The 9,405-nt window shown below is 46.0% G+C and overlaps 1 long non-coding RNA gene across 1 annotated transcript in view; it reads left to right on the top strand.

Annotated features, from left to right (window-relative positions):
* LOC135196004 (uncharacterized) overlaps window positions 1-7,670 on the top strand; it is a 12,435-nt gene extending 4,765 nt beyond the window's left edge. The window contains exons 2-3 of the long non-coding RNA XR_010310263.1: window positions 6,154-6,266; window positions 7,497-7,670. This is a non-coding gene — a long non-coding RNA (uncharacterized LOC135196004). The remainder of the gene's footprint in view (window positions 1-6,153; window positions 6,267-7,496) is intronic.
* Window positions 7,671-9,405: the final 1,735 nt, after the last annotated feature.

The raw sequence follows: 9,405 nt of genomic DNA, 5'->3' as shown, positions 1-9,405 counted from the left end.
GCCTCGGATTCTTCACGACCGCTGAAGAGAGCCTGGAAGGCGCCTGGCTCCTTTCCTTCCAGCCCGGAAGTTTTTCCAGAAGAGCCGGAAGTAGAGATCAAGAAACCCAGGAGGGAGCAGGAGTTCTCGCCTCATAGTAGGCTTCGAGCCTCTTCTCCGGTGGAGGATTTTACAAGATCTCCAGCTCGAATTCTTGCGGGACTGCAAGCGCAGATTTCGGCACTGGCGGGCTCCTTGGCAGGAGGAACGCGTCGGAAAGACGTCTCTCTCCCTGTCAAGAAGTCTAGGATTCCTTCACCTGTCTTACCGTCTCAGTCAGAGTCGGTTCTCTCTACCTTTTTTATCAGCGGATGGAAGGAGGCGCTCTTCCCTCAGCAGGCGCTTGTCGTCTTCCAGGCATCAATCGCCCAAGAAGCTTTCTCCTGGTGACTACATCTCTCCAGTATGGAAGGGATCTAGCGACTAGTAGGCGTTCGTCTAAAGACAGGCGTACAGCCTCGTCTCGCGCTCTTTTACGAAGATCCTTCATTCCCCGGATAAGAGAGCCTACTCTTTGATGGATTCGTCTAGAGACAGGATCTCGCCTTATGTTAGGCGCCTTGAGCCTAGTAGGCGCTACTCCCCAAGTAGACGCTCTCCGCTCCCAAGCGTGGTGCGGAGGATAGGCGCTTTTCTCCTGATAGGCGCTTTTCTCCTGATAAGCGCGGCTCTACTTTTAGCCGCTCGATTCGGACAGGCGCGTAGAGCCTGAAAGATATGTCTCTTCTGGGAGACTACCTTTTGAAGAGACACACAAGTCGGGTGCGAAGTTTGTGGAGCATGGTAGACGCCGGTCTCCTAGTAAGCGACCTTCTCCAGACCTTCGCTCTCCTGTAAGTAGGCGCCAAGAGCCTAGTAGGCGTTCGCCTCATGGTAGGCGCAGCTCGCCTGGCAGCCGCTCTCCTTTGAACAGGCGCATGGAGCCTGAGAAGCGCCTTGAGCATAGTAGGCTCTCCTCTCCTAGCAGGCGCTCCCCCTTGGAAGCCGGAATTCTAGGAGTAGGATTAAGGAGCAAAGAGCAAGCACTCATCAGAGTAGGAAGGACTCATTCGAGAGGAGCTCTCCAGAAACTTTGGCTTCCCCTGATAGGCGCCAGTCTACTACTAGACACTCTCTGGACAGAGGCGCATTTCTTTAGAGAAGGCTAACTGCACTCGTAAAGAAGCGGAGGGTTCTTCAGTGGATGAAGTTGAACCTTCAGAAGAGGATTTGGTGAAGGACTCGTCAGTTTCGTCCTACAAGATCCTTACAGATCTACTTCTTCAAGAGTTTGGAGACTCCCTTACTCCCGTCGCTCCTCCGTCTCCTCTCTCTTTATTCTCGACTTCGAAGAAAGACGAAAGTTTCCTCTTGTGTGAGGATGAAGCCAAACCATCTCAATGAAGAAGGCTTGAGAAGTGTTGGTGATTGGCTGCTTTCTAAGGAAGAGAAAGGGAAAACTGTGTTTTCTTTCCCTCCTTCCAAGCTTACGGGCAGACTCGGATTTTGGTACGAGTCTGGAGAACCCTTAGGTCTGGGTCTTCCTTCATCGGCGGATGCGGACTTCTCTTCTCTGGTGGATGCAGCACGACGCCTCGGCTCTTTTGTCGGCTAAAACGACCTGGGCTATGAACGAGCTTGACCACCTGCTGAAGGGAATGTTTAGAGTCTTGGAAGTCTTCAACTTCCTTGACTGGTCTTTGGGGGTCTTGGCTAAGAAGACTCAGAACCCGGATGCTATTTCGCCAGAAGATCTAAACAGTGTTCTAACGTGCATTGACAAAGCAGTTAGAGATGGATCGAGCGAAATAGCCTCCCTCTTTGGAGCAGGGATCCTTAAGAAGAGATCAGTCTTCTGCTCTTTTCTGACGAAGTCTGTTTCGCATGCCCAAAGAGCCTCTCTCCTGTATTCGCAGCTCTCGCCTCTGCTTTTTCCAAAGATGGATAATCCAGGACATCTCAGGATCTATCTCTGCGAAGGCGACTCAGGACATGCTCGCACAGTCGGCACGGAAGCCTAAGACTCCTTCCAGACGAAGACTAAGAAGGAGACTCCAGCTAGAACAGAGCCCTTTCGAGGGGCCCCCCTTCTAGAGCCTCTACCTCGAGAGGTAATAGAAACTTTCAAGAGAGGTAGATCCTTCTCACGCTCTGTCAGAGCTAAGAAGTAGGGAAGTAGTCCTCCAAACACCAGTAGGTGCCAGACTTCTAAGATTCTCGGAAGCCTGGACAAAGAGAGGAGCGGACAACTGGTCCCTCTCTATAATAAGGAAAGGATATCTGATTCCTTTTACGGAAAGACCACCGTTGACAACGACTCCGAGGGAGTTGGTGGCCAGGTACAGGGATCCCATCATGAGCCTTGCTTTAACACAAGCAGTGGAACAAATGTTCGAGAAAGAGGCTATAGAGCTAGTGAGCGACCCTTGCTCAGCGGGCTTTTACAACCGCCTTTTTCTAGTTCCAAAAGCCTCAGGAGGATGGAGACCGGTTCTGGATGTAAGCGCCCTGAATTTCTTTGTAGAAAAGAGGAAGTTTCGCCATGGAGACGACATCCTCAGTGTTGGCGGCCCTTCGGCCAGGGGACTGGATGGTGTCCCTAGATCTTCAGGACGCTTACTTCCATGTGCCTATCCATCCTTCGTCAAGGAAATACCTCAGGTTCATGATGGGAGGAAGGATATTCCAGTTCAGGGCCTTGTGCTTCGGCCTTTCAACAGCCCCTCAGGTCTTTACAGGCCTAATGAAAAAATGTAGCAAGATGGCTACATTTGGAGGGAGTCAGAGTGTCCCTTTACTTGGACGACTGGCTGATCAGAGCCAAGTCTCAGGAAAGATGTTTGGAGGACCTACAAAAGACCCTTTTCATGGCAAGTTCTCTGGGACTTTTGGTGAACTTTCAAAAGTCTCAGTTGATCCCCAGTCAAGATCGTATCTATCTGGGGATTCGGATGGCTTCTCTGGATTTTCGGGCTTTTCCGTCTCCAGAACGGATAGCCCGAGGGTCAGAGAAAGTCAAAGCCTTCCCTAGAGAAAGAAGTATGCACAGCGAGGGAGTGGATGAGTTTGTTGGGGACACTCTCCTCGTTGGAGCAATTCCTTTCTCTAGGAAGGTTGCACCTCAGACCTCTCCAGTTCTTTCTCCATCGAAACTGGAGGTGTCGTTCACAAAACCTAGAGTTCTCCTTCGAGATTTCAAAGGAAATCAAGAAGGACCACTCTTGGTGGGCCAACCCTCTCATGTTTGCAGAAGGGATGTCCCTTCACATTCCGAACCCCAACCAAGTGTTGTATTCCGACGCCTCGGAAACAGGTTGGGGAGCGACGCTCGGCTCAAGAGAAGTGTCAGGCACCTGGAACAAGGAACAGGTGACCTGGCACATCAACAAGAAGGAGCTGATGGCGGTTTGGCTAGCTTTGAAAGCTTTCGAGCCCCACGTCCTAGCTTCAACAGTTCAGATCAACTCGGACAACACCACGGCCCTGGCTTACATCAGGAAGCAAGGGGGGACTCACTCTTTCTCCCTGTACGAGACAGCAAAAGAACTTCTGCTTTGGGCAGAAAAAAGGAAGATTTGTCTCCTTACCAGGTTCGTACAGGGAGAAAAGAACGTCAGAGCAGACCTCCTAAGCAGGAAAGATCAAGTCTGCCAGCAGAGTGGACTCTGCACGAAGATGTTTGCCAGGACCTGTGGAAGTTTTGGGGCAAACCTCATATAGACCTCTTCGCCACAGCCAAGAATATGAGGATAGCCAACTACTGCTCTCCGATATCGGACCCGAGGGCAGTGTCGATAGACGCGTTCCTACTAGATTGGAAGGGTCTAGACACGTATGCTTTTCCTCCATTCAAGATACTGGGAGAGAGACTAAAGAAATTTGCAGAATCGGAGGCAGCAAGGATGACGCTGGTAGCCCCGTTCTGGCCCGCACAAGTATGGTTCACAGAGGTACTGGAATGGTTAGTAGATCTTCCGAGAACATTACCACAGAGGATCGATCTGCTCAGACAACCCCACTTCGAGAGGTATCACAAAAACCTCCCCGCTCTAGATTCTGACTGCTTCAGACTGTCAAAAGTTTGTTTAGGTCAGAACGAGAGGCTTTTCGGCAAGAGTTGCAACGGCTATCGCAGCAGCAAGAAGGCCTTCTACCCTTAGAGTCTACCAATCGAAGTGGGACGTCTTTCGGCGATGGTGTAGGAACCATCACTTTTCCTCTTCCAGTACCTCTGTGACACAAATAGCAGACTTCTTACTTTTCCTTAGGGAAGAAAGTGGATTGGCGGTATCAACCATTAAAGGCTATCGTAGCATGCTATGCAGTGTTGTAGGCACAGAAACTTAAACATTTCAGAAGATAAGGACCTTCATGATCTAATAAGATCGTTTGAAACATCCAAGAAGGTTTCTCCAGGGGTTCCGAGTTGGAATCTGGATGTAGTGCTACGTACCTGAGGTCCAATAAGTTCGAACCGCCTCAGTCTGCATCGTTTAGAGACCTCACGAAGAAGACAATTTTCCTCATGGCATTGGCTTCCGCAAAAAGGGTTAGTGAACTCCATGCACTAGAAGGAAATGTGGGATTCAGAGGAGATGCAGCTATCTGTTCATTCCTTCCTTCGTTCTTAGCCAAGAACGAGAACCCCTCAAATCCTTGGCCTAGGAGCTTTGAAGTACAAGGATTGTCTGCATTAGTAGGCGAGGAAGCAGAGAGGTCTCTTTGCCCAGTAAGAAGTTTGAAATTCTATCTACAGAGAAAGAAAAAACTTAAGGGCAATGATGTCAACCTTTGGTGCTCTGTAAGAGATCCAAGGAGGACACTTTCGAAGAATGCGCTTTTTTCTTTCTTTATCAGAAGCCTGGTGAAAGAAGCGCATGCGATATGTGAGGAAAGTCAATACAAAGTTCTTAAGGTCAAAGCTCATGAGGTAAGAGCTATTGCCACGTCATTGACTTTTAACAAAAACATATCCCTGAGTAATATATGAAGGCAACATTCTGGCGTTGCAACTCAGTCTTTGCAAACCACTATCTGAGAGACGTCAAAATTACGTATGAAAAGTGCTTCGGTTAGGCCCGTACGTATCGGCGGATTCGGTGCTGGGGCAGGGAGCTGAGACATATCCTTAGTAGTATATATTTTTTCCCCTTGTTAGGTTGTAAGTTTTTGGTTGTTTGAAAGAACATGCGGGTAGGCATGTTTTTCATTTCGTAGTGCTAACAATGATTAGATTGGTTAGGTGATCGGTGTATGTTTGAGCTCCTTGCAATGATAGTGGTTAGGTTCTGTCATATAAGTGGGCGAATCCCCGTTGACAGATCCTGCTCGGATTCTATCAAGTAAGCGGACAACCAAATCCCTTTGATAGACCAAAGAGTCTGTCAGCTGTAGGTCACGCCCTCGCTGAAGCTCTTAAGGCAACGCAGACTCATAGACAGTAACTACGAAGTCTTCTGCCTAAACAGGTAAGAACCAAGGTTGTTTTTACATCCTACAACTAGTGTTGTTTTCCCCTTTTTCCATATTTTATATTGCTGTCTCTTTCCCTCCACCAAGGGTGTCAATCAGCTAAGTATATATCTGACAGGAAAGTTCATGTACAAAAATGTTATTGTTAGTATACAATAAGGTTTTGTACATACTTACCTGGCAGATATATACGATTGATGGCCCGCCCAGCCTCCCCTCAGGAGACCGGTGGAAGGAAAAATTCTGGCTGGAAAGGGAGATTGGTTCTTACATCCGCCACCCAGCGGCGGGTAAGGTAGATCACCTGACCTACCTGTCGCGTGTGCCGCGAGTTTTGAATTCTGTCGTGACGTCAGAGACGTATAGCTAAGTATATATCTGCCAGGTAAGTATGTACAAAACCTTATTGTATACTAACAATAACATTTTTTTATATTTTTACCATGATTGTTTAGGCAAACAAATTTATTTTGACTCTTTCTTACCTGTAGTGTCAACCACATATCAAGCTGCTTGTGAAAACGTAAGGTAGAAACTGGCTTTTCCGATTATGAAAATTTTTTTTTTTAGGTTACTGCAATTTTAACAAAATTCTGTGTAGGTCTTTATGTGTTATTTCATCAGCATTTTCGGTACACTTATGGTTGGTTCATTGTTTTCCAGATGGTGATCCTCATGAGCTTGATATAGTAACACCAGAAGAAGCTAAAATGTTTCCGTGCTGTTCGGAAGCCATTTGCAGTTCTTCAGTTTGAGGAGCTTGGCATTTTCATTTGGTAATGAACTTGTCCTTTCCATTACCCGCCAAAAAGTACTTAGTATCTTAAGTGTTATATACTTTTATGGCTCATACCTTGCATGTTTTTATACCATTATAACCTTTTGGGGTTCTGTATTGAAATTCTGCACAAATCCTTAATTTTGAAGGCTAATTTCATATTCCTTTGTGTGCTATTTCAAAATAATCTTGCTGCTTTATCAGACAAATTCGTTTGTGTGTCATGTTTTGGAAGCACTGTTCATTCAACCACTTGTGTGATTCATTTTTCTTTGTATGAGTATATATTATTTTATCTTGGTTGCCATCATTTGTGTGGACATTATTTGATCTTGGTTGACATCATTTGGTTTGACTGGAAGTAGTTGCAGTATTTCAGTAATTACCATATATACTATATCAACTCTGTAAATAAGCAGCAAAGTCAGTATGTATATTGTGTAGTTTTTATGGCTGTCTGGATTATCTGGTTAGTGATTTAGCATCCATCAACTGTGACTGTTCATATGTTTCTGCCCTATTATTTTAGGAAGTGGTTACAGTATTTATGTAAATATACTGCCCTAACACTAAATAAGCAGTGAAGCCAGGATGTATATTATTTAGCAAGTAGAGTTAGCACTGCAGAGCCATCAAGCATAATCTTAAGAAAAATTATGCATTTCTTTGTCACTGCATTAGTATCTATCACCTGTGACTGTTCACGTTTCTACCCTTTGTTAAAGTGCGAACCTTCCATATAACTTTGCACCTATCACATAGTATTCAGAAAGACAGATCTGCTCTGTTATCACAGGGGTCAAGGTAGTTGAATTCAGTAATGGCCTGCTTACTGTAAAACCACGGTCTGCTTTTATGAATTTCAAGTCAGTGGTCCCTGTGGGCTTGTTCCATGTGAGTAGGGTTCATCTCATGAATAATAATAATAGTAAGTGAAACAAAATTAAATTTAGTTTTTCATCTACATTTTGCTGCATGTAAGTAACAAGAGATTTTGTCTCAAGTTATAAGCATGACTTAAATTGATATTAATCTTGTAATGCAGTGTATTAACAGGCACTATGATTTTTTAAATTGTAGGACTCTGCATTGTCATGTTTTGACAGTTGCTCTTTTGGTAAAGAAATGGCTGTGAAGTTACCAAGCAAAATTATTACATATCGTGATCATTGTTAATGAGTAATTGTTAGATTCTATATTTTTATTTATTTATATTTTTTTTTTACAGCCATGCCTTCTGGATTGTCGGTATTGAAGAGAGTCTTACTAAGCCCTGTGGGTTTCGCAATGCGTCTTCGAAGCAGAGTAAATGCTGCTTTTAACAAACATCTTTTTATAACAAATGTTGTAATATCCCTTACACTGTCAGGTAAAGTGTTTTTGGATTCTTATTTGCAATTTCACCAAGATATTATGTATGCACTAATAGTAGTAGTGGTTTTATTTCTGGGCTCAGCTCGTGTCGCTGCGCGAAATATCCTTTAATCTATTATTTCTAGGGTAAATGTACTAACACATACCAGAGATAAAATAAATTAAAGAAAAGGTCAGTATAACTGACTCGCTCACCCCCCCAGAGGGTGTCGGTATGAACACTATGGCGAGTGAGACCACTACCACGAGCCAAATGCCAATAGAATTCTCCCACTACAAAATCCCCCAAGAGGAGAGCCGACCCACAGAGTGGGCAGCACCAACTACTACTACTCCATCCCATGCTGCCGACTGCTGCGCCTCTGGTGGCCATCCTTTTCAGTTAGCGCACACGATACACACGTGCCATTTTCTTCTCTGTGTTTTTGTGCCCTTTCCTTTGGATTTTATTACCATGGAGCGTGCAGCCATCGCAACAGCTAAGTTAAGTACTCAGTGTTTATTGCTAATTGGTTTTTTCCGGCCCTGAGCACGTATTTGCCGTTTTTTAGGTATAAATACGATCTCTAGGTCGGAAGCATGGCAGCATGGGTTCTGCCTCGTGGTGGGTCCGTTCTGGGTCGCCCATACCCAGAACATCCCCTTGCTTTTGTACGCTCTATTTTAATTATCCGCTTTGTTTAGGGTACGGTCTACACGGTTTTGTCATGCATGCATGTCTTTTACCTTATGTAGGCTCTTCCATCCAGACCCTAGCCACGGCTCTTAGTATCGGCCTCGGCTAGCTTTGAGTGGTAGCCTTGCCTTCGGGTTAGTCGTACACTCCTGGGTTTTTTCTCCTACTATTTCGTTTTCTTTCTTTCATTTTATTATTCATTTGTATTATTTATGTGATATTTGTTAGGTTAGTTAGGCGTCTGGCTCACTTAGCCTAGGTCATGGCCCATTGGGCCTTTATGTTACCGCTTTTCAGCTCGGTTTGCTTCGATAGCATCTCTCTGATCATTGGTTTTGTTCTAGGCTTAGTTGTTGTTCTTATCGCCCCGTGGTCACTATGTGATCACAGGCAGCCAGACGCCTGTCCAGTCACCTTTCCCCCCTCCCGCTCTTCCATAGGGTCGGGGGGGGTGGGTAGGCCTGCCCATGCTCGCTCCACATACCCGAGCCTGCCTCCCTCTCTCCCCCCAGGCGGAGGGGGTAGAGGGACGGGACAGAACCCAGACTGGACTCGACCTCTCCGGCTTCTCGGTCCGGTCGATGGTAAGGTGGGGGGGACTGGCCTTTCCCCCCCCTCCATTACTACTCCGTCGCTCCGTTACTAGCCCGAGTCTGTATGCCCCTTGCTCTTTCCCACCTTACTAGGGCTCCTTTACCACCGGAGACCTGGCATCCAGCGGAAAGGTGCTAGTCTACCCCACGGGGTGGACCGGAACATGCAGTCGGTCCCTTCTAACCTCTCCGTTTCACTGAGTTATACACTCCGCCACGCACTGGACTTAGTCCGGTACGTTCGAGCTTTTAGGTTTAAGATCTATTATGTTAAACTAGTAAGTTTATCTTTAAGTACCTTAAACCCATTCCCCCTCCCTTCATGTTTCACCGGATACCTCCGGGGTTATAGCCTATTTCAGGCGATTAAGGGAGGGGCTATGCCCAAATTTTTTACGAGCTCCGGCATGCAACGGAGTTCTTCTGTCCTTTAGCCTGTAAGTGATATTCTTTAAGATGCTCATGTGTCTTTTCACTTACAGACCACCAAGCTG

Source organism: Macrobrachium nipponense, chromosome 17 (assembly GCF_015104395.2).
Source record: "Macrobrachium nipponense isolate FS-2020 chromosome 17, ASM1510439v2, whole genome shotgun sequence".
Lineage (NCBI taxonomy): Eukaryota > Metazoa > Arthropoda > Malacostraca > Decapoda > Palaemonidae > Macrobrachium > Macrobrachium nipponense.
Note: the sequence above shows the minus strand (reverse complement) of the source record. Positions and strands in the feature narration are given on the sequence as shown.